This window comes from Hyperolius riggenbachi, chromosome 2 (genome assembly GCF_040937935.1).
Source record: "Hyperolius riggenbachi isolate aHypRig1 chromosome 2, aHypRig1.pri, whole genome shotgun sequence".
Classification (NCBI taxonomy): Eukaryota; Metazoa; Chordata; class Amphibia; order Anura; family Hyperoliidae; genus Hyperolius; species Hyperolius riggenbachi.
This window is the reverse complement of record NC_090647.1, coordinates 313,146,089-313,167,431: the sequence shown is the minus strand read 5'-3', so window position 1 is coordinate 313,167,431 and position 21,343 is coordinate 313,146,089. Positions and strand designations below refer to the sequence as shown.

Genomic DNA, 21,343 nt, shown 5'->3' with positions numbered 1-21,343 from the left:
CACATGATTATCTCCTCAGTTTTTTACAAGAACTTTTACTACTGCATATTAATTAATACATTTTCCAGGACAGGGAGTCTAAGAATGGCATACAAACACACTCAACCTTTGCACAAAGAAGCATGTGATCTGTCTAAAGCCTTGCACACATGATAGAATACAGCTCACGCCGCTGTTTAGGACTAGCATGTATACATGTATCCCATAAGGTCGCTTTAAGATTCAGCATCCCGGATCCTAAAGCATCAGGGGCAACTGAGTGTACAGTATTGTTCTCCAAGTTACCCTGCCTGCTGGAAGGTGCTCCTTCATGGCGTATCTTCCCTCCTCCCATCACAACAGAAACAGTGCACCCACTTGGGTATACACAAGTGGTGGGTCTGTACAGCACTCATCCCCTGCAGGATCGAGCTAGATCCTAACAGGCAACACTAATAGTGCATATGTATGCACCTTAACATAATTTGCTGGGTTTGTTCATAGATTGTATTTAATTATGAAGAGTCCTTATAAATAACTATTTCGGTAACTATTAAAGTAGCACTCCCTACAAAACTTTTTTGTTAGTTTTGAATTGAGTGGGGATGGATTATAATCTGTGTCATGTTTATTTTTCTGCCTGTGAACTTGTTAGATAAACTCCTTTTGCTTTCTGTTACCAGTGACATGAAAGAAATTATCTGAACCCATCTAACAGGTACAGGCAGTAAAAAAGACACTCTTTAGTATCAATAGGTAGTGGCTGTAATGTTTATCTTGGTTTTTATTGCTCCCTCCATCTTAGTGTGAAAAAATGATTAGCAGCACTTAAGGGATTTTATTACTTTCTGTGTCCCCATTAGGAAGAATCTTTCTCTCGCTTTTTCCTGAAAGGGAACCGGGAGGTCCAGAATAAAGAAGCCTAGACAGTGGTGGCATGACCAAAAGTATTTTATAAAAATAGCTATTAACACTTTTTTTTATTGTTAAATAATTCCTGGTACAATGGAGATATTATTGGAAAAAGTGTAATTTTTTTTTTAAAGTCCCAGAGGTCTGGCCAGCACTGTGTTTACAAGCATTTTTTATTTTCATGGCAAATTGACACACATGCATCATTGTGCTTTTATACCAGGACTAGTTGACCTAAGCCCGTTTAAAAACGGGCTCTAGGTCTCTTCACACCGCCAGCGCTGCCAGTCAGTGCACGTGCGCACCCGCCCTACGCCACGCCCAGCGTCACGAGCGCACGCCCGTTGTCCACGCGCGCGCACTTCTGCCCGCTTGGCTGGCCGGCTCGCCCTGGGTCCTGTGCCCAACGGCTCTCAGAAAAAGTAAATTGAATAAGGGCTCTTGGCCTATGTGCAATTAACTTAAATTTTTTCTAAGTGATATTTTCTACATCTTGTCAAGAAAATTCCTTTTGAACCATCAGCAGGCAAGAATACGCTTTACCCCACGGGTAGTTTTCACCATAAGGACAGAAGCAATTTTCACATTTCATTGCTCCGCTCATTCATTTGCCAATAACTTTATCACTACTTATCACACCTAAACGACCTATACCTTGTTTTTTTGCCACAAATTAGGCTTTTTTGGGGGTGATACTAGTTTTCAGCCATTACTTTATTTTCTATGCATTTTAAAGGGAACAACAAGGAAAAAATGAAAGAATACACTGTTTCTCCACTTCCATCCCCTATAGGTTTAAAATAAACAATACTACTATAAATAAAACTCACACATTCTACTTGCCCATTTGCCCAGCTTATTAAATGTTTAAATTATATCCCTAGAACAACGTATGGCAACAATATATTTTTTGGAAATAAAGGTGTATTTTTATGTTTTGTGTTTTTTTATACCCAATCAATAATTACAGGCCCTTACTGTATTTGCAAAAATAACAGTAATATACTCTCATGACATACTTAGTAACAAAAAGCCCTAAGGAAACTATTTGTGTATTTTTTTTATGCTGTCACTTAAGGTTCTTTTTGTTTTTTTTAACAAGTGTTTTATTTTGGTAACTACATGGGAGGGGGGTTACAGGGGGTTAATAACAGTAGCACATTTATTTTTTAATATATTTTTAATTTAACTTTACTTTTTGCCCACAAGATGGCACTATACACTATTCTGATTGGAGTCATGTTCATCCATATACAGGCAGTTTAATTGGCTCAGGAAACACATGTTCCCATTTGCCAATTACCGACCTTTAAGTCCATGCACATACCCACCACTGATTGGCAAGACGAGTATATATGTCCTGACATTCAGTCATTCATGTCCTGACTGAATTAAAGAGACTCAAACTGAACGCACAAAAATGTCTAACTTGAGTTAACTGGTTAAAATATTTTTCACCTACTTTTTGACACTTTTTTTAATTGCAAAGTTTTGAAAAGAGAAGATGAAAAATTATCTCCTAAGAAAAAACTCGGGAGAAAAATGAATTGCATATAGCCCTTGTATTGTGTATAGTCCACACCCGTAGTTTATCTACATTCTTAACACACTGATCACATCTTCTATGCATAGATGAGGTTACCTGTACAACATGCACTGTTGGTGCAACTTGAGGACAGATATAGGAAACACTGTGGAAGACCAAATGTGAGGGACGGATGGGAAGAAGTATCTTATATCTATGGTACATTGAAATGCAGCATTAAATGAAGTGTTTTGTAATATAGAAAACATCTTTATAGTGTATAAGTTACCATAAATGATTCCCCTGGGGGGAAAAAACTCAGTAGATCTTTCTTTCTCTCTATCTTTCTATAATTTGTAATGCATTCAAGACGAATGTGATGGGAACTGAGGTAGGAGAGAAACACAGGAAACTGATATTAATACTAAGAGATCAGTGCTGTGACATTCTTCTTTTGTCAGAGCGCCCTGCTCACAAATAGTCCATTTTCATACTTAGAATCTTTTTTTTTTCATGTACCGGAGGAGAAGGTGAAAATGATAGACAGGAGCTGGAGGCAGCAAATTGTGATTACGAACAAGAGAGATCAGAATAGATAAGTTCAGTAACTTCTCTCTTTAAGGGAAATCTCCTCTATTTAGTCTGAACTCACAACTCAGATTTTCCTATTCTTATTTGCCTTCTCTTTATCTGGAAAGCTCTGAGATTTTGGGATATATGTATATGGGTGTTACTTCTAGTTTTCAACAGTGAAAAGTTACGTTTTTATAGCTCCGGGAAATGTATTAACTGCACTATATACATGTTTCTTGCGTTTAGGTGATTTACTTTCCAAGTAACCAATTCAAAACATACTGTACAATATCTTGTATGCTTATTAAAAACGAATCAAAAAGGTTTGGATATAATAGCCACTAAACTGAACCTATATCGGGTAGCCCAAGATCCCCGATGAAGTTCTGATAACAACCCTACTTATCAATTGTGGTCTTGATATAAATCCCCACTCCGGTTATTCAAATATAACAAAGAAAACATTTATTGACTAATATACTAAGGTACTGTTACATATTTAGATTTGATTAACCTACCTAGCTGTATGATTGATTCCTTATTTTAAAAGAGGTACAATTTTTTCATTTAGACCCTAAATGTAACGATCGGTGTAACACAGAGAGGGTCTGATTACCGGTGATCTGCAGTATCACCGAGAATACAGATATATACCCGATTATTGATGATCTGCAGTATCACCAATAATCAGATATATCTCTAACCTCTGGACACCTGGGTAATAAGAGTGTTTAGTGCAACAGAAATACTTTGAGGATTGCACCTGTGGAGCAGGCGCACAGCAGTAATGAGTACTGCACAGGAACACGTTCCTTCCGTAAGCCTGAGACTCTCCCGAGGGAGGGGTCAGGCTAGGAGTAGGAAGGACAAGTGTGAGTGCCACCAGGAGGGGTGTCACCCACAGGTCTATGAGCTATCTCTTGACTGAGGAGATAGCTGTCGAGGTCGAACAAGCCAGGTCGGCAACAGACATACAGAACAGGGACAAAGACAGAAGACAGATGCGGAATCCTAAGACAAACAGAGTACGGCAACAGAGTATCAGATATAGCGAAGTACCTAATCAGAGATCAGAAGAGTAGTCAGGAAAGCAGAAGGTCATAACAGATAAACAATGCAATTAGTACTTTAAGCTATCAAGAATCTGCCTCAGTGTGGAATCCCAGCTCCAGCCGGTTCTGGCACACTGTCGGATCTAGCTAAGGTCTGAGAGCTAGCACATAAAGTTTTCCCTAGACTGAGGTGTGAGGTCCTTGATCATCAACACCTAGGAACTGGTCTAGATAATAACACAGATAATATCACAGATACTGACAAGGTCTGAGTGCTACCACGTAGTGATCGCAACGCCAGACACCAGAGAAATGACCAGCACCCAGTATATACACACAAGCGCTCTCCAGCGCCTCCCCTAAGTGCTGGACCAATGAAACCTGATAGAATTGTCAGCTGATCGGCTGGATCAGCTGACACCCTTCTGACTGCCATAAAGGCTCTGCCTCTCAGCGTGCGCGCGCGTCCTTCTGAACCTGTGTGGACTATCAGTCCCAGCCACACCAGACATGTGTTGTAATGCATCTGTTGGTTTGAACGCGGGGCCAGCCGCACCGCTGTCAGAGCATGCGGCGGTTTCCCCGCGTTCAGCCATACTGCTAGTGGTAAGCCCATGTGTGCAAACCGCCGCGTCGGACGCGGAATCCGCCGCCTTGTTCACTCGGCATGCGTTGGTTTCCCCACGCTCCGTCAGGCTAGTGGATGCAGGCCCATGCGCGCAAGCTGTCATGTTGAACGCGGAATCAGCCGCCTTACTTTGAGTACTCGCTGCGGCTTTTCCGCGTTTTCTCACACTAAAAGCAGGAAAAAGACATACCCCAGAGAGATCTGAAGCAGGCCCTGCACAGACTCACCTCCCCAGGATTACCACTCCCAGCAACTTTTTTCTTTTACTCCAAGCCTGACTCTGGGTTACCGACAAGGGCCTCAATTCACGGAGCATTATCAAACGTTTATCAAACACTTTATCAAACGTTTGATAATTTACCTCATGGGTAAAATCTCATTTTGAATTCACTAAGGTGTTATAGATCTATTGAACATTTTATCGATAAAACATTCGATAAATATATAACACCTTAGTGAATTTAAAATGAGATTTTACCCATGAGGTAAATTATCAAACGTTTGATAAAGTGTTTGATAAACGTTTGATAATGCTCCGTGAATTGAGGCCACGGAGGTTAACATGCAAAACAGTGATAACTGTGAATTGTGAATCAGTGACCTATGTTACAACCGTTTATGTTTTAAGCAAAAACAAATTAAAGTAAAATATAAATAAACACTAGCTTGAACCTATACTCTATTGAAGACAATTGTAAAAATGGTATCTAGCATTCTCCACCCGGTGCACTGCACCAAACATGAAATAAGCTACTTATCTGTGACTTTGCATGCAGAGTTCCCAGATCACAGATGAAATTGTTCTTCCATAATGCTATTTCATAAGTACTCAGCTAACGCATGGTGATCCACAACCACTAGGATTTTGTAAGGGACTAAAAGGAACTGAAAAGCCTCCTTACTTTAAAATTAAATATAAATGTAGCTTCTAAAAACAGAAAGTACGGTATTTGCCATAATTAAATTTTATGCAAGCAAGAAGTAACTCCCATGATGCATCACTTCTCCTCAGTGAGTGAATATGCAAATCAGACACACAATAGAGCCACTGGAGGGTAGTCTGTCTATATTCTACTGGGTACTTTAAACAACTCGCTTCCCAAATCCTAGACGTAGTGATATTCTAATCCATGCCTTGCGCTGAAGAAGGCCAGTTAAGATTCCCTTTAAGGCTGCAGTCTTACTTTTAACAATATTATTAAGTAAGAGAGTATGAAATGTTCCATTAAAAACTCCCTGGTGGAAACTAAACTAACTAACAAAGTGATTCTTGGTAAAAGGATACTGTGTAAAACAAGGTAAATATGCAGGCATACAATGCAGGTAATAGACCTGATTTAAAAAGCTTTTGCTTTACTTTCTATATTTTGCGACAGTTGCATCTATAGAGATGCTTTACATGGGAGACCTAAGTGGCAAAGCTGTTGTCAGACTTTTCTCTATTTTCTTAACTAACAAACAATAAATGTTTCCTTCTTTCTCTCTTTCTCTCTCTCTCACTCATACTTTTTCATGACCAAGTCAGTGTGCACATAATCCATGACCTCATAATGCAAAGTTTAGAAAAGTTTACCACATCTTCAGTGAGCTTAGTTTCACAGAGGTATGCTAGCTTCCCCAGTAAAATGTCAGACCTGTTTATAGACAGTATGTCCTTGTGCTAGCTACTGAGCTCTCGTGGTACTGACAGTGATCAAAGTAATGATCTCTGAGCTATAGCAGCAGGACAGTCAGCAAGCAATTCTTCCCTGAGAGGTGTAATTAGAGTGAAGAACAGCAAGGGCATCTATAACCCTGCTGGGCTACAGGGACTAACAGGTGGCTTAGGATGAGGTATCGCCGCTTAGAACATGCCACATAATATGAACACTGCACACAAAGCGGGCATTTATCAATAACCTTTTCCAGGAAGACTAAATCTCACACTGCAAAACAGAAATAAATAGAGGTTACATTTAAATACAGGCATTATTCAAGGTTATTTCAGATTCCTTGCTGAATGTTTTCTATTGTCAAACTGAACTAAAATGTGTTTAACTTAATATGCTGTTAGGTTGTGTTTATATGTTACTTTTTTCCTAGCAGAACACTACCATTTTTCTTACAGAGCACAACATGTACACTGATTTATTGTTATTGTTTATTTATATAGCCCTAACATTCAATGCAGCACTTTACAGTGTCCATAACTGTGCCTCAGAGGAGCTCACAATTTAACCCCTACTATAGTCATAGTCTAATGTCCTTAGGCCAGTTATCATGGGGAACCAATAAACCTACCTCTGTGATGTGGGATGTGGAAGGAAACCATAAACAAAACACAAAGATGAGGATAACATTCAATCTCCCTGAGATAGTATCCTGACCCATATTTAAGGTATGGACCCCAATGCTATCCACTACACCACCATGCCACCTTTATTATTGCTGAGGGACATTCATTTACTGCCTTGAACAAGAATGCACATCATGAAGACTGAAGACTTTTCTTATGCGGAACTCCTGAGGAAGTACTATAGCCAGAAACAATAATACACTTAAAGGGAACCAGAGAGGATGAAGAAAAGCTTTTATACATACCTGGGGCTTCCTCCAGCCCCATACGCCTGGATCGCTCGCACGCCGCCGTCCTCCGCTGCCTGGATCCGCTGGTACTGGGTCCCGTCATTGCCGCGAGTCGGCCGGCGGACGCGGCCAATTCTCCGCATCACAGGGAGCTCCCTCTATACAGGTACGCGTGTTGCTGATTACTGCGCAGCCGCATGCGTACGGGTATGGAGGGAGCCCCTGTGATGCAGGCAATTGGCCGCGTCCGCCGGAAGTGACGGGCCCGGTACCGGCGGATCAGGGAAGCGGAGGATGGCGGCGTGGGAGCGATCCAGGCTTATGGGGCTGGAAGAAGCCCCAGGTATGTATAAAATCTTTTTTTCTATTTTAGAGAAGCATTCCTCTCTGGTTCCCTGAATAGCACATTTTCAGAAAGAGGTCCGTAATGGTATGACAGGTATTCCTTAACTTGCTTATGTAGAAATACAAGGGTCATCTGGAAAGTAAAAGCCACTTTCACTTATTACAATTAATGAAACATTGTATGTATTTTATTTTAATCACGCTCGGCTCGATCCAATTCACTTTTTCTTTAAGTTTTGAATAAAATGCCTTTGAAGTCACCAGAAAGCAAGAAAATATGAATCATTTTCACAGTAATTTTCACTTACTTTGGTACTTTAACAATTGCAGAGTGCAGAAAAGTTATTGTAAACAGAATATGAAAAACGATCTACTAGGAGGAAAGATAGGAGAAAAAGTACATTTGGATTCAGCCCACTGTACCTTCTGATTTTTTTCTCCACATAATCACCTCTTCTATTTAAGCCTTTGTCATATATTTTTACAAGGTTTTCAATCCTTCTGTTGTAGTAGCAGCACACGCCTCACCTGTGAGTCACAGCTTTTGGGGGTGGAGGGGTTTTATGTTAATGCTGCTGAACAAACAGTTACCGGCGGTAACTGCAGTCATGTGACAAGCGACCCAGGGGGAGAAGAGATCAACCTGACAGTAGAGATGGCCCAAACCTCCGTTTTTTGGAACCGTTTTCGCGGACTTCCGCAAAAGTTCGGTTCGTGCAAACTTTCACGAACCGCAATAGACTTCAATGGGAAGGCGAACTTTGAAAACTAGAAAAAACTATGCTGGCCACAAAAGTGATGGAAAAGATGTTTCAAGGGGTCTAACACCTGGATGGGGGCATGGCGGAGTGGCATAGACGCCAAAAGTCCCGGGGAAAAATCTGGATTTGACGCAAAGCAGCTTTTAAGGGCAGAAATCACATTGAATCAATCTTGCATGTGTATACATCAATCAGGGAGTGTAATTAGAGTACTGCTGCACACTGACACACCAAACTCACTGTGTAACGCACCGCAAACAGCGGTTTGCATAGTGACGGCCGTGCTGGACTGGTGCGCACCATGGCGAGAGTGCAGGCCGTGGCGGTTTTCAAGCCCATATGGTCGCCGGGCTGTGGTACCTCAATGATAGAACAACAGTGACTGTCCAACTGATCAAATTTGGTCTGTCCACAATGAAGCAACGACCTTATTATCTTTGGTGTGCCACCCCCCGAGACACTCACATAGCCGGCGGTCATTGCTTCATTGTGATGCGCAAGCCCCTTCACCGCGGCAAGGTAATGATCACGAAGGGGAATGGGCACATGTGCATGCCTTTTGTTCTGTTGTTGCAGCTGCAGTGCAGCCAGAAAAATAAGGCAACCATGTACACGCACCAGAAAAATTAGTTTAGTGGCCGCTGCTAGCAGCGGCCTTAAAAATTCAGGAATCCGCCTGGAGTCCTGGACCCTGTTGGTGGTGGTGGAGAAGGCAAGCGGCCTGCAGGCAGAGATGCTGTGTGTGGGGACTGACTTAGTCTTGGAGCAGAAAGCCAGTAACACGGCGTGCAGGCAGAGATGCTGACTTAGTCTTGGGGCGGGCAGTAGCCCTCCGGGATCCATGCCTCATTCATTTTGATAAAGGCGAGGTACTGAACACTTTTGTGACTTAGGCGACTTCTCTTCTCAGTGACAATGCCTCCAGCTGCGCTGAAGGTCCTTTCTGACAGGACACTTGAGGCAGGGCAAGACAAAAGTTGGATGGCAAATTGGGACAGCTCTGGCCACAGGTCAAGCCTGTGCACCCAGTAGTCCAAGGGTTCATCGCTGCTCACAGTGTCTACATCCACACTTAAGGCTAGGTAGTTGGCTACCTGCCGGTCGAGGCGTTGGTGGAGGGTGGATCCGGAAGTGCTAAGTCGAAGCGTTGGACTAAAGAATGTCCGCATGTCCGACATCACCATGAGATCGCTGGAGCGTCCTGTCCTTGCCTGCGTGGACATGGGAGTAGGATTACTGGCAGTGGTACCTTTATTGCGTTGTGCTGTGACATCACCCTTAACCACTTGAGGACCCACCCTTTACCCCCCCTTAAGGACCAGCGCTGTGCTGAGTGATCTGTGCTGGGTGGGCTCTGCAGCCCCCAGCACAGATCATGTAGCAGGCAGAGAGATCAGATCACCCCCCTTTTTTCCCCACTAGGGGGATGATGTGCTGGGGGGGTCCGATCTCTCATGCCTGCATGTGGCTGGCGGGGGGGGCAGCTCAAAGCCCCCCTCCGCGGCGAAATTCCCCCCTCCCTCTCCTACCTGCTCCCCCCCCCCCCGGAGATCAGGGCTGCACAGGACGCTATCCGTCCTGTGCAGCCAGTGAAGGGACGTCCCCTGTCACATGGCGGCGATCCCCGGCCGCTGATTGGCCGGGGACCGCCGATCTGCCTTACGGCGCTGCTGCGCAGCAGCGTCGTACAAATGTAAACAAAGCGGATTATTTCCGCTTGTGTTTACATTTAGCCTGCGAGCCGCCATCGGCGGCCCGCAGGCTATTCACGGAGCCCCCCGCCGTGAATTGACAGGAAGCAGCCGCTCGCCCGAGCGGCTGCTTCCTGATTAATCAGCCTGCAGCTGGCGACGCAATACTGCGTCGCTGGTCCTGCAGCTGCCACTTTGCCGACGCGCGGTATGAGTGCGCGGTCGGCAAGTGGTTAAACGCATTGTAAAGCATACTTGCCAGCTTGTTCTGTATGTGCTGCATCCTTTCTGCCTTCTGGTGAGTTGGTAACATGTCCGCCACTTTGTGCCTATACCAAGGGTCTAGTAGCGTGGCCATCCAGTACAGCTCATTCCCCTTGAGTTTTTTATACGGGGATCCCTCAACAGGCTGGACAGCATGAAAGATGCCCTCTGCACAAAGTTGGATCCAGACGTACTCTCCATCCTCTTGCTCTTCCTCAGTGACGTCAGGTAAGCCCTCCTCCTCACCCCAGCCACAAACAATACCACGGTAACGTTGAGCAGCACAAGCCCCCTGCAATGCCTGCTGCGGTTGTTCTTCTGCCGCCGCCTCCTCTTCCTCCACAGAAACACCTTCCTCATCATCCGAGTCTGACTCCTCTTCCCCACACGACTCTTCCTCCTCCTCCCCCCTCTGTGCTGCCGCAGGTGTTGAGGAAACATCTGGTTTTGATGAAAATTTCTCCCACAACTGTTCCTGCCGTAGCTGTTCTTCTTCACGCTCCTCCACAGCTTGATCCACCACTCTACGCACGGCACACTTCAGGAAGTAAGCGTACGGGATCAAGTTGCTGACAGTGCCTTCACTGCGACTCACCAGGTCGGTCACCTCCTCAAACGGCCGCATTTAGCATCAGTGTCCAGTTGTTGGGCCAGAACATCCCCATCTCCCCAGATTGTGTCCTTTTACTGTAATTGTACAGGTGACGGCTTTCTCCTGTTCTAGCAGACGAGAGAACATGACCAGGGTCGAAATCCAGAGAGTCGGGCTATCACATATCAAGCGTCTCACCAGCAAGTTGTTTCTCCGCTGAATGTCCGCAAAGCGTGCCATGGCCTTGTAAGACCGCCTGAAATGCCCACACAACTACCTGGCCTGTTTCAGGACATCCTCTAAGCCTGGGTACTTTGACACAAATGTTTGAATAACTAGATTGAGCACATGTGCCATGCAGGGTACATGTGTCAGCTTTCCCAAATTCAAAGCAGAAAGGAGATTGCTGCCGTTGTCACACACCACGTTGCCGATCTCCAGCTGGTGCGGGGTCAGCCACTAATCCACCTGTTTGTTAAGAGCAGCCAGGAGAGCTGGTCCAGTGTGACTCTCCGCTTTGAGGCAAGACATGTCTAAGATGGCATGACCCCCTCGTACCTGGCATGCAGCATAGGCCCTGGGGAGATGAGGCTGTGTAGCTGGAGAGGAGATCGCAGCACCAGCCAAGGAGGAGGAGGATGACGACAGCGAAGAGGATGTAGCAGGCGTAGAGGAGGTGGCAGGAGGCCTGCCTGCTAGCCGTGGAGGTGTCACAAGTTGGTCCACTGCACAGCCACGTACTCCCTGCTTGCCATCGGTCACCAGATTGACCCAATGGGCTGTGTAAGTAATGTAGTGGCCCTGACCATGCTTGGCAGACCAGGCATCCGTGATCAGGTGGACCCTTGACCCAACGCTGTGTGCCAGAGATGACACCACTTGCCTCTCCACTTCACGGTGCAGTTTGGGTGTCGCCTTTTTAGAGTAATAATTGCAGCCTGGCATCTTCCACTGCGGTGTCCCAATGGCCACAAATTTATGGAAAGGCCTCAGAGTCCACCAGCTTGTATGGTAACAGCTGGCAAACTAAGAGTTCCGCCACGCCAGCTGTCAGACTGCGGGCAAGGGGGTGACTGGCAGAAATTGGCTTTTTCCGCTCAAAGATTTCCTTCACGGACACCTGGCTGCTGTGGGCAGAGCGGCAGGAACCGCTCAAGGTGAGAGGCGGAGTGGAGGAGGGTGGCTGTGAAGTAGCAAGGGAGGAAGTGGCTGAAGATGCTTCACCTGAAGGAGGAAGAGGAGAAGGAGGGTGGCTTTTCTTTTGTGTGCTGCTTTTGCTCAGGTGCTCCTCCCATTGCATTTTCTCCATGTGCCTTCGTAAGGCACTTGTCCCTACATGAGTGTTGGCCTTTCCACGGCTAAATTTTTGGAGGCAGAGACAAAATATGGCATTGCTCCGATCTGAGGCAGGCACATTAAAACATTTCCAAACCGCTGAGCTCCCCTGGGGTGATGGCCCTATGCTCAGCAGCTGACGTTGAAGGGCATGTTGGCTGGCTGTACATAGGTGGCAATACATGGCGCCGGACACTGCCACCAGCTGTTTCTGATGACGAGCTCCCCCTGCTTCTTTCAGGAACTCACCCCCTCCTACTCCTCTGTGACTCCCCCTCTGAGCTGTCCCCTTTGTCATCTTGTCTCTTAGGAACCCATGTGGGATCCGTATCATCATAATCATCCTGCCCAGCTTCGCTGGCCTCAGACACCGCCAAAACTGCACCAACAACAGGTACTTCATCATCATCCTCCTCCTCACACATTACGTCCATAGTGTCGCCTAACTCACACATATGAGGTGGTGTGACTTGCTTAGCGCCTTCATCTTGTTGCAGTAGTGGCTGTGAATCAGTGTTTTCACCACCAAATAACTCCTGCGAAGTGTCAAATGCAGCGGATGTGGTGCTTGCTGTAGCACTGGTGGCTGCGGAAGATGAGGTGTTCTGTGTTAAATAGTCAACCACTCCCTGACAATCTTGGGAGTTGATGGTCCTCCCATTGCATTTTCTCCATGTGCCTTCGTAAGGCACTTGTCCCTACATGAGTGTTGGCCTTTCCACGGCTAAATTTTTGGAGGCAGAGACAAAATATGGCATTGCTCCGATCTGAGGCAGGCACATTAAAACATTTCCAAACCGCTGAGCTCCCCTGGGGTGATGGCCCTATGCTCAGCAGCTGACGTTGAAGGGCATGTTGGCTGGCTGTACATAGGTGGCAATACATGGCACCGGACACTGCCACCAGCTGTTTCTGATGACGAGCTCCCCCTGCTTCTTTCAGGAACTCACCCCCTCCTACTCCTCTGTGACTCCCCCTCTGAGCTGTCCCCTTTGTCATCTTGTCTCTTAGGAACCCATGTGGGATCCGTATCATCATAATCATCCTGCCCAGCTTCGCTGGCCTCAGACACCGCCAAAACTGCACCAACAACAGGTACTTCATCATCATCCTCCTCCTCACACATTACGTCCATAGTGTCGCCTAACTCACACATATGAGGTGGTGTGACTTGCTTAGCGCCTTCATCTTGTTGCAGTAGTGGCTGTGAATCAGTGTTTTCACCACCAAATAACTCCTGCGAAGTGTCAAATGCAGCGGATGTGGTGCTTGCTGTAGCACTGGTGGCTGCGGAAGATGAGGTGTTCTGTGTTAAATAGTCAACCACTCCCTGACAATCTTGGGAGTTGATGGCACGTGCCTTCTTCTGAGCACTGTACTTTGGGCCAGGGCCGCACGAAATCACATCAACATGACCTCGCACAGACCTGCCGGGTGGCCTTCCTCTGGCTCTGCCTCTACCTCTTCCTCTACCTGTTTTGTCCGTTTTGTCCATATCAGGGGGAATGAAGTGAAAGGTATGCACTGACTTGACTAATACAATGTGCAGTCACAAAGGTGCAGTTAACAGGTATGCACGGAGTGGTGTATCACACTGCGTGCACTCACATAGGTAGGTGTATATCACACTGCGTGCACTCACGTAGGTAGGTGGGTGCACTGAACACAACAGGTAGGTATATGCAGTGATGAGATGGGTTCACTGAACACAACAGGTAGGTATATGCAGTGATAAGGTGGGTGCACTCAACACAACAGGTAGGTATATGCAGTGATGAGGTGGGTTCACTGAACAAAACAGGTAGGTATAGGCAGTGATGAGGTGGGTTCACTGAACACAACAGGTAGGTATAGGCAGTGATAAGGTGGGTTCACTGAACACAACAGGTAGGTATATGCACTGATGAAGTGGGTGCACTGAACACAACAGGTAGGTATATGCAGTACTGGGTATAACAATGTGCACCTGTCACACACACAGGTAGTCACTGAATGTGCTGGGCCTGGCTGGCAGTGGCACACACACAGTATGAATTAGCAAGGCTGTCTATGCAACACAAGTGTCAGTGGGACACACAGAAAAAAAAATAGATCACAAGAACAAGATTAGCTCTCAAAAGAGCTGTTGTGGGGTGCTATTTCAGCAATAAGAAATCAGCAAGGAGCAAGCTAACAAGCCTACAGCAGCCTAACTAATCTTTCCCTATGAGAGTCTGCCAGCAGCTGTCCCTTCTCTCACTACTGCAGGCCCACGAGTGAGTGTAATGGCCGGCGGAGCCTGCCTTTTACAAGGGGGGGAGTGGCTCCACGAGGGAGTGTAGCCTGATTGACTACAATGTGCCTGCTGACTGTGATGTAGAGGGTCAAAGTTGACCCTAATGGTGCACTAAGGGGGCGAACCGAACTTACGGAAAAGTTTACATGGCGAAGGCGAACCCTCAGAAGTTCGCCGGGAACCGTTCACCGGCGAACCGTTCGGGCCATCTCTACCTGACAGATACAAGTTAAATTACACAAAAAGAATAATTTGAGTGGCAGATAAATGTTTGTTTGCCCTTTATAGATACATCAAAAAACAAAGGTTTGCTTTCTTAAAACAGAAAGTATTTGCAATAATTCCGGTTGGAGTGAGCTCCGAGGTGTCTCCCAGTGCATCACTGCTGAAATATGCAAATTACCCATAGTTGTCCCTGTAAGCCAGTGGTAGGGAACCTTGGCTCTCCAGCTCTGATAAAACTAAAAATCCCAGCATGCATTTGCCTTTATTAATCATGACTGTGGCAGTCAGACTCCTGCAATGCATTGTGGGACTTGTAGTTCCTTAACAGCTGGAGAGCCAAGGTTCCCTAACCCTGCTGTAAGCTAAACACACCTCTAGATCCGCTGGAATGCAATGATGTGTCAGCTTGCTGATATTACAGTGACAACTATGGGTGATTTGCATATATTCAGCAGTGATGCACTGGGAGACATCTTGGAGCTCACTCCAACCTGAATTATTGCAAATACTTTCAGTTTTAAGAAAGCAAACTTTTGTTTTCCATAACATTTTAGTAAGAGGGCTTTTTGGTCCATTGTAGCCCCTTACACATGACTAGGAGTTCTGGTTCACCATGACCTTGCTGGGTACTCAGTGACTCTTGATACATCAGATAAACACAGATTGTGTGGATTGAAAGAGAGCAGTATAATGCTCAAAACAAGTTGCTCTCTCAGCGGTCTGTTGTAATGTCATCCATGATTATCTATTAAAGAAATGAATACAGGAAAAGTTGACTTGGTCAAAGATGTTCCTGTTTCAAGCAGCTTCTTGGAAATAGATACTTAAATTGCTTATGACTATGGTAAGAAAGTTAGTGTAAAGTGAGCCAGTGGTTACTTGAACATCTCTAATCTGCTCCTATACAGTCAGTGTGCACATTACAAGGAACACCTGGGCACCTGCTTATTTATGGAACTTCCTAATCACCCAATTGTATAGCTCCAATACACTGTGTAAAAATCGTAAGAGCTTGTTCACACTGCAAGAGCTTTTTTAAGCGCTAGTGATCTGAAAAGCTCTTGCTAATGCAATGCTATGGGGGATTTTTGCAAAATCACATCGCTTTAGTGTGAACACACACATAGGATAACATTAGCAGGAGCTTTTCAAATCACAAAGCGCTCAGAAAAGCTCTTGTAGTGTGATTAGGGCCGGTTCACATCACAAATGCGGATGGCCATGCGTGCGGAACGCATGCGGACCACAACGCGTATGAACGCACGCCATCCGCGTTTGTGTGCGTTGCGTGGCTGATCCCATCACTGAAAAGTGAATGTGACAGCTGCGCGTTTTTGTAAAATCTGCGTGCAGCATGCGTTCCCGGAACCGCACAGGTCCGGAACGCATGCAGTGTGAACATCAGACAGTGCACTCTATGCACTGTCTGATGTCGTGCATGTCGGCCTCCTGCACGCGTTTCCAAAACGCAACTGGAAACGCGTGCAGTCTGAACGGGCCCTAAAGATACAGGTCCAGAGCTACAGTCAAGATTCACAAAGGAACAGAATGGAAAAAGATATCAGCTCAGTGCTTTTGATCATACCATGATTACTGGTGCCACACAAGTTAATTTGAATAGTTCTGTGAGGGCTTAGTCCACAGTGCTCAGTGGCATTGCAGAATAATTTTGCATGTCAGCTACCTGCCCATACAATTCTATAGGCCTGGTCACAGTACTGCATTGTAACTGATTGTGTTAGTTTAACTCGCTGCATTCAGGGTTCGTATTAAAGTCTAATGTCCAGTCTCCATTGCAGTTCACAGTCAATATAACGTGTGCGTTATGTAACTGACCACTGTGAATCCAGCCTAACAGGTCAACGCTTGGGATATTTACAGACAAAATAAAAGTCCCTAGAGCTGACTCAGAATGGTGAAGGAAAAAAAACACAGTGAACAATAAGCCATTTCAAAGGTACTAACCAGGTGGCTGTTCGCTGACAGGCAGGGCCGGGCCGAGGCATAGGCTGGAGAGGCTCCAGCCTCAGGGCGCAGTGTAGGAGGGGGCGCAGAATTCATTCAGCTGTCAATCCTAATTGTGTTTGAAGCAGAAAGAAATAATAATAGGGGATACATAGCAGTGATTGCAAGCCAGATAACTAGATATTAAGGTGTTGGGGAAGTTGTGGACCCTGTGGCACTCTTAGTCTAATAACAATCAGTGTGTGACGGCTGGGGTGGGAGGGATGGAGGGGCGCACTTTGGTGTCTCAGCCTTGGGTGCTGGAGGACCTCGTCCCGGCTCTGCTGACAGGATATGGTAACTAAAAAAACAAAAACATTTTTACATCTGTGGTAAGCAGAGAAGCCTCAGAATGCTCAACACACTGAACCATGTTAGCTTCTTTCCTCTCGGCAAAAAATTGTAGGCTAAGGCTCATTAAAACTGGACAGTCAAAAACTTGCAAAAAGTAGCTCAGTCTGAAGAATCTCTGCTCAGGCACATAAATGGTAATGTCAGTATTTGGTGTCAGCAAGCATATGTGGAGAAATAAGTCATTAGTAGCATGAATGTGCTACTGATAAGCCTGCAAGTTATGTAATGCAAGAGAATGAGGGTGTGAAAGCAAAGAGAGATTGTACCTAGTATTGGTAATAGTGTTGCTAATTAATTGTTCAGTGGGTGCATATATGACATAAGGTGCCTACATTCATATATACATACAGTGCTGCCCATAAATATTCATACCCCTGACAAATTTTGACTTAAAGTTACTTTTATTCGACCAGCAAGTAATTTTTTGACGGGAAATGACATAGGTGTCTCCCAAAAGATAATAAGACGATGTACAAGAGGCATTATTGTGGGAGAAAAAAATTCTCAGCTTTTATTTACATTTGAGCAACAAGTGTCCAGTCCAAAATGATTCATACACTTCACAAACTGTCACATTCTGTGGGAAAATCCAAAGTTATATACCATTCCAAACAGTTTAAGCTGTTATAAAGCATTCTTATTACCCTGATTAATTGTGAACAGCTGTTTTAATCAATTCAGCAGGTGAAAAACAGCAGCTCTCTGCAGTTGGTTTGTGTTCAGTCATGATAAAATAAAGGAACTCAGTGAGGACCTGCGGCTGCTCATTGTGGTTGCTCACAAGTCAGAAAATGGCTACAAGACCATTTCTAAATGTTTTCAAGTTCCAGTGGCTACAGTGCAAAGCAGAGGCGTAGCTAGGGTTTTCAGCGCCCGGGGACAAAGATTATTAATGCGCCCCCCAAAGTTAAGGTTGCAGCGTGCGCCCCCCAAAGTTAAGGTTGCGGCCCGCGCCAAAAAGGGGCATGGCCACATAATAAATGTTGGCGTGGTTATGGGTGGAGCCAAATGTATATGGAGGTTAGCAGGCTCACGCTCACCCACCCTCCCTCAGTATGTACCTTCCAGCATGTTCCAAGACAAATTCAGCAATCATGAGCCCCCCCCATCAAGACAAATTCAGCAATCATGAGCAAACATGAGGCCCCCAACATGACCAACTCAGCAATCATGAGGCCCCCAACAAGACAAATTTAGCAATCATGAGGCCCCCAACAAGACAAATTTAGCAATCATGAGGCCCCCAACAAGACAAATTCAACGATCTTGAGGCCCCCAACAAATCATGAGGCCCCCAACAAGACAAATTCAGTAACCATGAGGCCCCCAACAAGACAAATTCAGCAGTCATGAGGCACATAAATAGACAGCATTTCACATAAATAGGCAGAATGCCCCCTTAATATGGTAGACACCTCTCACCTGGCAGCAGTTCTCCAAAATACACTCAATCTGACAGCAGTGGTTCCCCAAAAATAGGTAGCCCCAGGTCTATAGGTGTCCCCAGAATAGGTGGCCAGCAGTATAGATGTCCCCAGAATAGGTGGCCAGCGGTATAGATGTCCCCAGAACAGGTAGCCAGGGGTATATGTGCCCAGTATATGTAGGCAGGGGTATATGTGCCCAGTATATGTAGCCAGAGGTATATGTGCCCAATATATGTAGGCAGGGGTATATGTGCCCAGTATATGTAGGCAGGGGTATATATGCCCAGTATATGTAGGCAGGGGTATATGTTCTCAGTATATATAGCCAGGGGTATATGTCCCCAGTATATGTAGTAAGGGGTATATGTCCCCAGTATATATAGTCAGGGGTATATATGCCCAGTATATGTAGCCAGGGGTATATATGCCCAGTATATGTAGCCAGGGGTATATATGCCCAGTATATGTAGCCAGGGGTATATATGCCCAGTATATGTAGCCAGGGGTATATATGCCCAGTATATGTAGCCAGGGGTATATGTGCCCAGTATATGTAGCCAGGGGTATATATGCCCAGTATATGTAGCCAAGGGTATAATATGTGCCCAGTATATGTAGCCAAGGGTATAATATGTGCCCAGTATATGTAGGCAGGGGTATATATGCCCAGTATATGTAGCCAGGGGTATATATGCCCAGTATATGTAGCCAGGGGTATATATGCCCAGTACATGTAGGCAGGGGTATATATGCCCAGTATATGTAGCCAGGGGTATATATGCCCAGTATATGTAGGCAGGGGTATATATGCCCAGTATATGTAGTCAGGAGTATATATGCCCAGTATATGTAGGCAGTGGTATATATGCCCAGTATATGTAGTCAGGGGTATATATGCCCAGTAAATGTAGGCAGGGGTATATATGCCCAGTATATGTAGGCAGGGGTATATATGCCCAGTATATGTAGGCAGGGGTATAATATGTGTCCAGTATATGTAGCCAGGGGTATATATGCCCAGTATATGTAGCCAGGATTATATATGCCCAGTATATGTAGGCAGGGGTATATATGCCCAGTATATGTAGGCAGGGGTATATATGCCCAGTATATGTAGTCAGGAGTATATATGCACAGTATATGTAGGCAGGGGTATATATTCCCAGTATATGTAGTCAGGAGTATATATGCCCAGTATATGTAGTCAGGAGTATATATGCCCAGTATATGTAGTCAGGAGTATATATGCCCAGTATATGTAGGCAGGGGTATATATGCCCAGTATATGTAGTCAGGAGTATATATGCCCAGTATATGTAGGAAGGGGTATATATGCCCAGTATATGTAGTCAGGGGTATATATGCCCAGTATATGTAGGCAGGGGTATATGTGCCCAGCAGGAGGGGAGCAGCGCAGAGAAGAGGGAGAGCTGCTCTCCCTCCCTCGCTGTCCCCTCCATTAATATCCAGGTGGCTGACAGCGGCGGGCGGAACTTACCTCCGTCTCGTCGCAGCGCCGGATGGATTAGCCGCTACTCTGGTCTGGTCCAGACCAGAGCAGCGGCTGCGGCACCCGAACTTCCAGCGCTGGAGCGAGACGGAGGTAAGTCCCTCCCGCTGCGCCAGACACCCGGACATTAATGGAGGGGACAGCGAGGGAGGGAGAGCCCCAAGGTGAGGGAAGGAGGGGGGAGATGGCCCCCCTTCCCCACCGCTGCTCACAGCTCTCCCTCTTTTCTGCGCTGCTCGCCTCCCCAGGAAAAAAACAAACACACAAAAAAACAAAGCAGCTCAGCTGGGTGCCCTTAGGGACCCGGCGCCCGGGGGCACTTGACCTACCCCGACCCCCCCTAGCTCCGCGCCTGGTGCAAAGTATTATTAAAAAATACAAGATGATCCACACTGTAGAAAATCTCAGAGGACATGGCCGGAAGCTGAAAGTGACACCTGTGCTGGCCAGGAGGATAGTGAGAGAGGTGAAAAAGAATCCAAGGATCACCACCAAGGCCATTCTGGTGAATCTGGGCTCTGCTAGTGGCAATGTCTCAAGGCAGACAATCCAATGGACACTGCACACTGCTGGGTTCCACAGATGCAGACCAAGGAGGACGCCACTTCTCCAGGTAAGTGCCAAGCTCGCTTGGCCTTTGCAAATGCTCAGCTGGACAAAGAGGACGACTTCTAGTCTTCTGTGTTATGGTCAGATGAAACAAACATTGAATTGTTTGGCCCCAATGATGTTTCCTTCATGTGGCATAAAAAAGGAGAAGCCTTCACGGCAATCAGGCAGTCTGCAGAGAAACTTGGCCTTGGGCACCAGTGGACATTTCAGCATGACAATGACCCAATGATGACCTAATGACCCATATATATATATATATATATATATATATATTACTCTGCATCATATATGAGCATTTTACTTTTTTTCTGAATTTAAGTTTAGTTTAGAATAATATGGTAAAAATGTAGAGGATCATTTCCATTCTGTCCTATCTTCCCAGCTGGGAGAATTCCCATGACTTCCTATACAAGTATCAACAAATAAAATATTTTTCAGTGAGGAGTTAAAATCCCTAACTAAGTTGTATTGCTGCTCCTCATTTCCTGCCTGTAGGAATACCAGTTTTTATATTAAAAGTAATCAAACTCCATGGAGGTCCATGGTAGCCCCAGGGAAAGAAAGCAAGAAAAAAATGTTTCTGCCCTAGAATTGGGCTTTAGCGTTTCATGAAAATAAGACAAATGTTTTGAATCTTGTGAAAAGATTCCCATGAGACTTATGCTGCAGACTTAAAGAGGAACTCCAGTGAAAATAGTGTAATAAAAAAGTGCT

General features: G+C 45.6%; 1 protein-coding gene across 14 annotated transcripts in view; it reads right to left on the bottom strand.

The window, feature by feature from the left end:
• The window catches only part of DLGAP3 (DLG associated protein 3), a 541,562-nt gene that overhangs the window by 375,983 nt on the left and 144,236 nt on the right, over window positions 1-21,343 (bottom strand). The window lies entirely within an intron of this gene.